This window comes from Falco rusticolus, chromosome Z (assembly GCF_015220075.1).
Source record: "Falco rusticolus isolate bFalRus1 chromosome Z, bFalRus1.pri, whole genome shotgun sequence".
Taxonomy (NCBI): domain Eukaryota; kingdom Metazoa; phylum Chordata; class Aves; order Falconiformes; family Falconidae; genus Falco; species Falco rusticolus.
In genome coordinates this window covers 39,315,332-39,321,331 of record NC_051210.1, presented here as the reverse complement: position 1 = coordinate 39,321,331, position 6,000 = coordinate 39,315,332, and the positions used below count along the sequence as shown (strand labels likewise).

General features: G+C 37.0%; 1 long non-coding RNA gene across 1 annotated transcript in view; it reads right to left on the bottom strand.

Moving 5' to 3' along the window:
* Positions 1–1,985: 1,985 nt before the first annotated feature.
* Positions 1,986–6,000, bottom strand: part of LOC119141507 — a 95,819-nt gene continuing 91,804 nt past the window's right edge. The window contains exon 3 of the long non-coding RNA XR_005101942.1: positions 1,986–2,078. This is a non-coding gene — a long non-coding RNA (uncharacterized LOC119141507). The remainder of the gene's footprint in view (positions 2,079–6,000) is intronic.

The following is a 6,000-nucleotide window of genomic DNA, read 5'->3' as shown; positions in this document are numbered from 1 at the left end:
GGTGTCGTGGTTTAACACCTGTTGACAACTAAGCCCTACAAAGCTGCTCACTCACTTCCCCTGCGGGATAGGGGGGAGAATCAGAAGACTAAAAGTGAGAAAACTCGAGGACTGAGATAAAAACAGTTTAATGGGACAGAAAGGAAGATAATAAAAAAGAAAGATGAAAAAATTAGAATATGCAGAACAAGTGATACACAACATAATTGCCCACCACCTACTGAGCAACGACCAGCCAATCCCTGAGCAGCAGCCTCTGGCCAGCTTTCCCCCCGCCCCCCCCCCAGTGTATATACTGAGCATGATGTCATATGGTATGGAATATCCCTTTGGCCAGTTTTGGTCAGCTGTCCTGTGCATGTCACCTCCGGGTTTCTTGTGCCCCTCCAGCCTTATTGCTGGCAGGGCCTGAGAACCTAAGTCCTTGACTTAGTACAAATACTACTTAGCACAAATAAAAACATCCCTGTGTTATCAACATTATTCTCATACTAAATCTGAAACACAGCACTGTACCAACAACTAGGAAGAAAATTAGCTCTATCCCAGCTGAAACCAGGACAACAGGAAAGGGGAAAAAATAAGATGGAAAAGCTTGTGTGTTGAGATAAAGACAGAGACTTCACATCATCAAAAAAATGGAGAATAAAACAAATTCATCACAGACAGAACAGACTTGACTTGGAGAAATTAATTGAATTTATTGCCAATTAAAAATAGAGAAGCACGGTGAGAAAAAAAGACAAAACATAAAACAATTCTTCTGCTTCTTGGGCTGAATTTCATTTCTTCATTCTCACTCTTCTATCCCCCATGCTGAGCACTACAGGGGAAAGGGGAATGGAATCCTTAATAGCTCCTCTGCCACACCTCCTTACACCTTTCCCCTGCTCCAGCATGGGTCTCCCATGGGTCACACTTCCTACCAGAAAATCTACTCTAGTATGGGCTCTGCCCGGGCTGCAGTTTCCCTCAAGGCATGTCCACATGCTGCAGTGTGGGGTCCTCCACTGGCTGCAGGGTGGATATCCGGTCCACCATGGCCCTCCATGGACAGGATGATGACTTGCGATGCCATGTCTTCTCTGTGGGCTGCAGGTGCCTGGAGCACCTCCACCCCTTCCTTCTTCACTGGTCCTGGTCTGCAGGGCTGTTTCTCTCACAGTTTTTTCCTCACTCCTCTCTCTCACACAGCTGTTGTGCAGTGGTTTTACTCTTTCTTAAATATGTTTTCCCACAGGTGTGATCACCCTGGCTGAAGACTCAGCTGTGTCCTGTAGTGCATCTGTTGGAGCCAGGTGAACTGGCTTGAATGGGCTGTATGTGTCAGGAGGCAGCTCCAGCCTCCCCTTACAGAGGCCACCCCTGCAGACCTCAGCTGCCAACAACCTTGCCAAGGACACCTAAGACATCATCTCATGGGTTTTGCATTAATTCCTGCTTTCCTTACCTTAGAGGATAAATTCTCCTGATTCGCTGAATTAAATGAACTGCTTAAATCAAGCTAGATAACAGTTACTGCATTTCTCTTGATTAAGAAGTGATCTTATAAGAAGGAGATATTAGGTTATTCTGACATTGCAAAGTCTGACATTTCATAAGAAGTGTTGTATTCTTTACCATTTTCCATTTTTCTCCATGACTAGTGTCTCCTTCAGAAACTGTGGTAAGACCATGCACAGATCTGAGTTCAATCATGGATCTGTAGTTGCCTACACCTCTTTATTCTGGTTTTGTGAATAAGTGCCATGTTTGTCATTTTACAGTTCTTGGATACCTGCTCCAGAAGAGACTGATACAAAGCTGTTTCTCTTGTAATACCACAAGCTGTTTCTTTAGCAACCATTGTTTTGGAATACTGGTTATCTGCTCCTCTTTCCTGTTCCCCTGCCTCATTCCCTCAAGAGCAGAGTATAAATTATTTCCACCTCAGCTGTGGACATTTTTGTTTTCAAATTTCCTACTAGGGGAACAATTACTGTCATATCTTACCTTCTTAATGAAAATTGTCATTAATTATTGCGCTCGCATTAGTGTGGAGTGGTTCCTCTTTGTTCCTTTTTTCTTTTTTTTCTTTCCTACATGAAGAAAATAATAAAATTGTCCTTAGAAAGACCTAGTTGGAATGTTTTTTTTTTAATATGTAGTTGTCTTGCTGTCAGACACTGTCAACAGCCTCTGTTTCTTCTTACTATTGTTTTTAAAAAGATAATTCATCTAGGTAACACCTCTTTGCATACCAGTCTCTTTCCTTTCCTTAGGAGACAGGCTCCAATATTGAATGTGTGTATGTGCTTCTTTATCTTCAAAACTCTTGAACTTTCCAGTTCAAGATTAAACTTTGCAATGTAGTAATTCTAAAAAGTTGATTTACATAATTTTTATACATATATATAATTTTACAGGCATTTACAGAAATAAGAACTAAACCTTATTTATAACTCCATGTTTGTCTGTCTTGTTACTTAAGATAAATTCAATCAATTCAAGATGTCTTGATCTGAGAGCATTTTTCAAGCAAAACTTTTGCAAGTTTTTTCCTAATTACCAGAATATATCCAATATATCATCCAGGTGAGTATTTGGTGGAGGAATCTAATAGTTATCATTCCTGAAACACTGCTGCATTGCATAATATTTCCATTACCACTGCTTTCTATCATCAGTTACTAGAGTTCTGAATTGCTATCCTAATCTGAACCTATGAAAATGAAAGTGATGGGGATATGACTACTTTTATGAATGCATTAAAGTACTGTGGCAACATTACGTGGCTCAGGATTAGGAGACATTTTCTAACTATCAGAGCAGTGAAGTTCTAAAATGGCTTTTAAGATAGAATAATAAGGATCCTAAACTATCTCAAGGTAAAGATAATAAATTCATGGAAGCATTGTAGAGAAAGGTAAGGAAGAAACTGTGACGAGAAATAAAATTTGGGAATTTATTTTTACCATATTTGATACATTTGGAGACACTGAAAAGTATCTTGAAGTACTTAAAAAGGTCTGAAAGTACCACTGATCACAGTATGTGGTTCCTTTGAATGAAGCTTGCATTTTAGAATATTCTCTACTTCTTAAAAAAAAAAAAAAAAAAAAAAAAAAAAAAGCTACTAGGAATATATCCTTTAAATTAAATTATGAAAATCTTTAGATGTTATTCTCAGTGTTTCATTTTTTTTTTGCAGCAATTCTCTTCTGTAAGATAATATTGGCATTAACTTTGTTAAATAAATCTTTTCCTTATCCTCTACATTTTACCATTTAGTAAAATGATTCAGGGAAGTACTAAATAGTTATATAAAATAAAAGTGTGTCTGAGAGAACACGTCTGCAACACTTCAGTAATCCTGTCCACAGGTATAGTGATCACAATGTACAGTGAAAAATTAATGTGGGAAGCTCTTACTGACCTCTGCACAGCTAATAGAAAGAGCTTAGTTTTGCCTGGGAGTAGTCTGAACCTATAACATGACCTAATACTGTAGAAAGACAGGTGAAAACTGGCAAAAGAGATTCAAGACCAAAAGGCTACTGATTGTTCAAGTGAGGTGTCTCTTCAACTCCACATATCTAGAGTAAATTAAAGTTTAAATATGGGTGTATTAACTTCTGTTTTTCTCCAGTGATATTTAAAAAGAAGAAAACCCCAGCAACTCCAGAACTGAAGATAGAAACTGTAGGAGATAGATGGCCAACAGCAACAACAACAACCAAAAAAAAAAAAAAAAAAGATGTTGAATTACGCTATACAATTGCAATAAAGCAAAGAAAAAACCAGGTTCAGTCACAGAGGCAGGAAAATGGGAAAAGTTTAGTTACAGGAAGAAATGTTAATAATGAAGGCTGTGATATTTTAAGCATGTTAATGTCTCTTTAAAGCTGTAAAAGCCCTAACTTCTATGTGGATAGGATCTTTTAAATTGAATTACAGTTATAACAAAGTTTGGTTTAAAATGATTATTTCTGAAATTGTCAATCCACAGAATATTAATAACTTTTTTTTTCCTCTTGTAGTTAAACTAATTGTGAATGTGACCTACATCCTTACGGGTTCACCATAAAGAGTTAAAGGACTAAACTCTGTGTGACTAAGTTTACCCTGAATTTTCTTCCTGATAAAAATATATTTTTGCCTTATTAAAAAGGGTTTTATGATCTTGGTGTTGTCTGACTGTCACAGCTGCAATGTTAAAAGTATCTATCAATTTACCATAGTTTTCTTTTAGTATTATACTGAGAGGACTCAGCATTCATTCCTTGCACATCAAACTTACATAGGCCGTGTGGGAAGGATGGCAGGGACTCTTTATCAGGGACTGTAGTGACAGGAAAAGGGGTAATGGTTTTAAACTGGAAGAGGGTAGATTTAGATTAGATATAAGGATGAAATTCATTACTGTGAGGGTGGTGAGGCACCGGAACAGGTTGCCCAGAGAAGCTGTGGTTGCCCCATCCCTGGAAGTGCTCAAGGCCAGGCTGGATGGGGCTTTGAGCAGCCTGGGCTAGTAGAGGGTGTCCCTGCCCATGGCAGGGGGGTTGGGCTAGAAGACCTTTACAGATCCCTTCCAACCCAAACCATTCTATGATTCTGATTCTAATCCCCTTCTCCCCTGTTCTTTCTTCCTTCCCCCCAGGTAATTAATCCGTCTTGTAGTAATAATGGTAATGATAATGACGATAACAATAACAACAAGAACAATAATAACAACAACAACAATAATAACAACAACAACAATAATAACGATAATAATGATGATGATGATGATAATAATAATAATAATAAAAAAAATAATTCAGGTTGAAGTTTATCCATTAGATTGGCAAGAGAGAACCCTTCATATAAATACAATCTCTGTGAACAAGAAAAGTAAACCATCAGTGTGTTCTAGAACTACTGAAACATCTTCAGAAAAATAACGAGGGATTTACATTGAATTTAATGGGAGCTGTGAAAAGCAGTGCTTTTGCCTGCTTCACTCTTCAGTGGACAGCAATTGTCATTTATTTCTGTTTGCCTAAAGTTGTGAAATAGAGTTGAAAAGCAAAACAACTGATTTAATTTCCCTATATCAGGAAATTTCACAGTGTTGGTTTTTTGTTTGGTTTTTTTTTGTTTTTTTTTTTAAGCTTTATTTCTTCACTGCACATGAATATGAATGATTGAGCAGTCTTCATACATGTGGATATGCAAAATAGAGAAAATGTAAATGCCTGCATCCGACGTGGATTTATAAAGACTGATTGAAATTGCTGTTGCATAAGCAAGTCATATTAACAGTTATTACTGTAGGATCTCATTTGCACTTTCTCTGTTCATAGGGAACATTTTTTCCTTGAATGGATCTGATGCCTTGCTAAACCATTAACATTTGTCAGATGGTGAGATTAGACTCCTAACAGCTTGCAGATGACATTCAGCCATAAGCAAACCCTCTTCGGTTGTTGACAGTGTGTCTAATAAGTGTGTATACTGCTGACATTTAGGCAAGAACATGTCTGTGAAATGTGTATTCTTACAGAATGTAACTGAAGCTGATATTAAACTTTCTGAGGCTTGGGTTTTGGTGGGTTCTTTGTGTGTACATACATAATCCTTGTAGTTTACTTGCAAATTTACACAAACAGGAAGATTTTGCTCTATCCAGTCTCTCAAAAATACAAAAACTGTTGATATGTAATTTTAAAACTGAATTATCAGAAGAATGTAACGAATTACTCATACTGACTGTTTTGCCTTATATTCTGTTTGCAAATTGTGTTTGCAAAGTTATTGTTCTAACAATATTATCCAGCTTCTTAATGTCATTTCTGAAATAACTCCTCGTAAACAATTAATTTGAAACTTTTTACATGCATGAAATTTAAACCTGTTTGATTGGAAAGATTTCACACATTTCCATGTTGGGATGTTTCTAAATCAAGAGGTTACAACATATGTTTAAAATCCATTATTTTGAAATATATTTCGGCTAACAACTTCTTGCTTGCACATGTG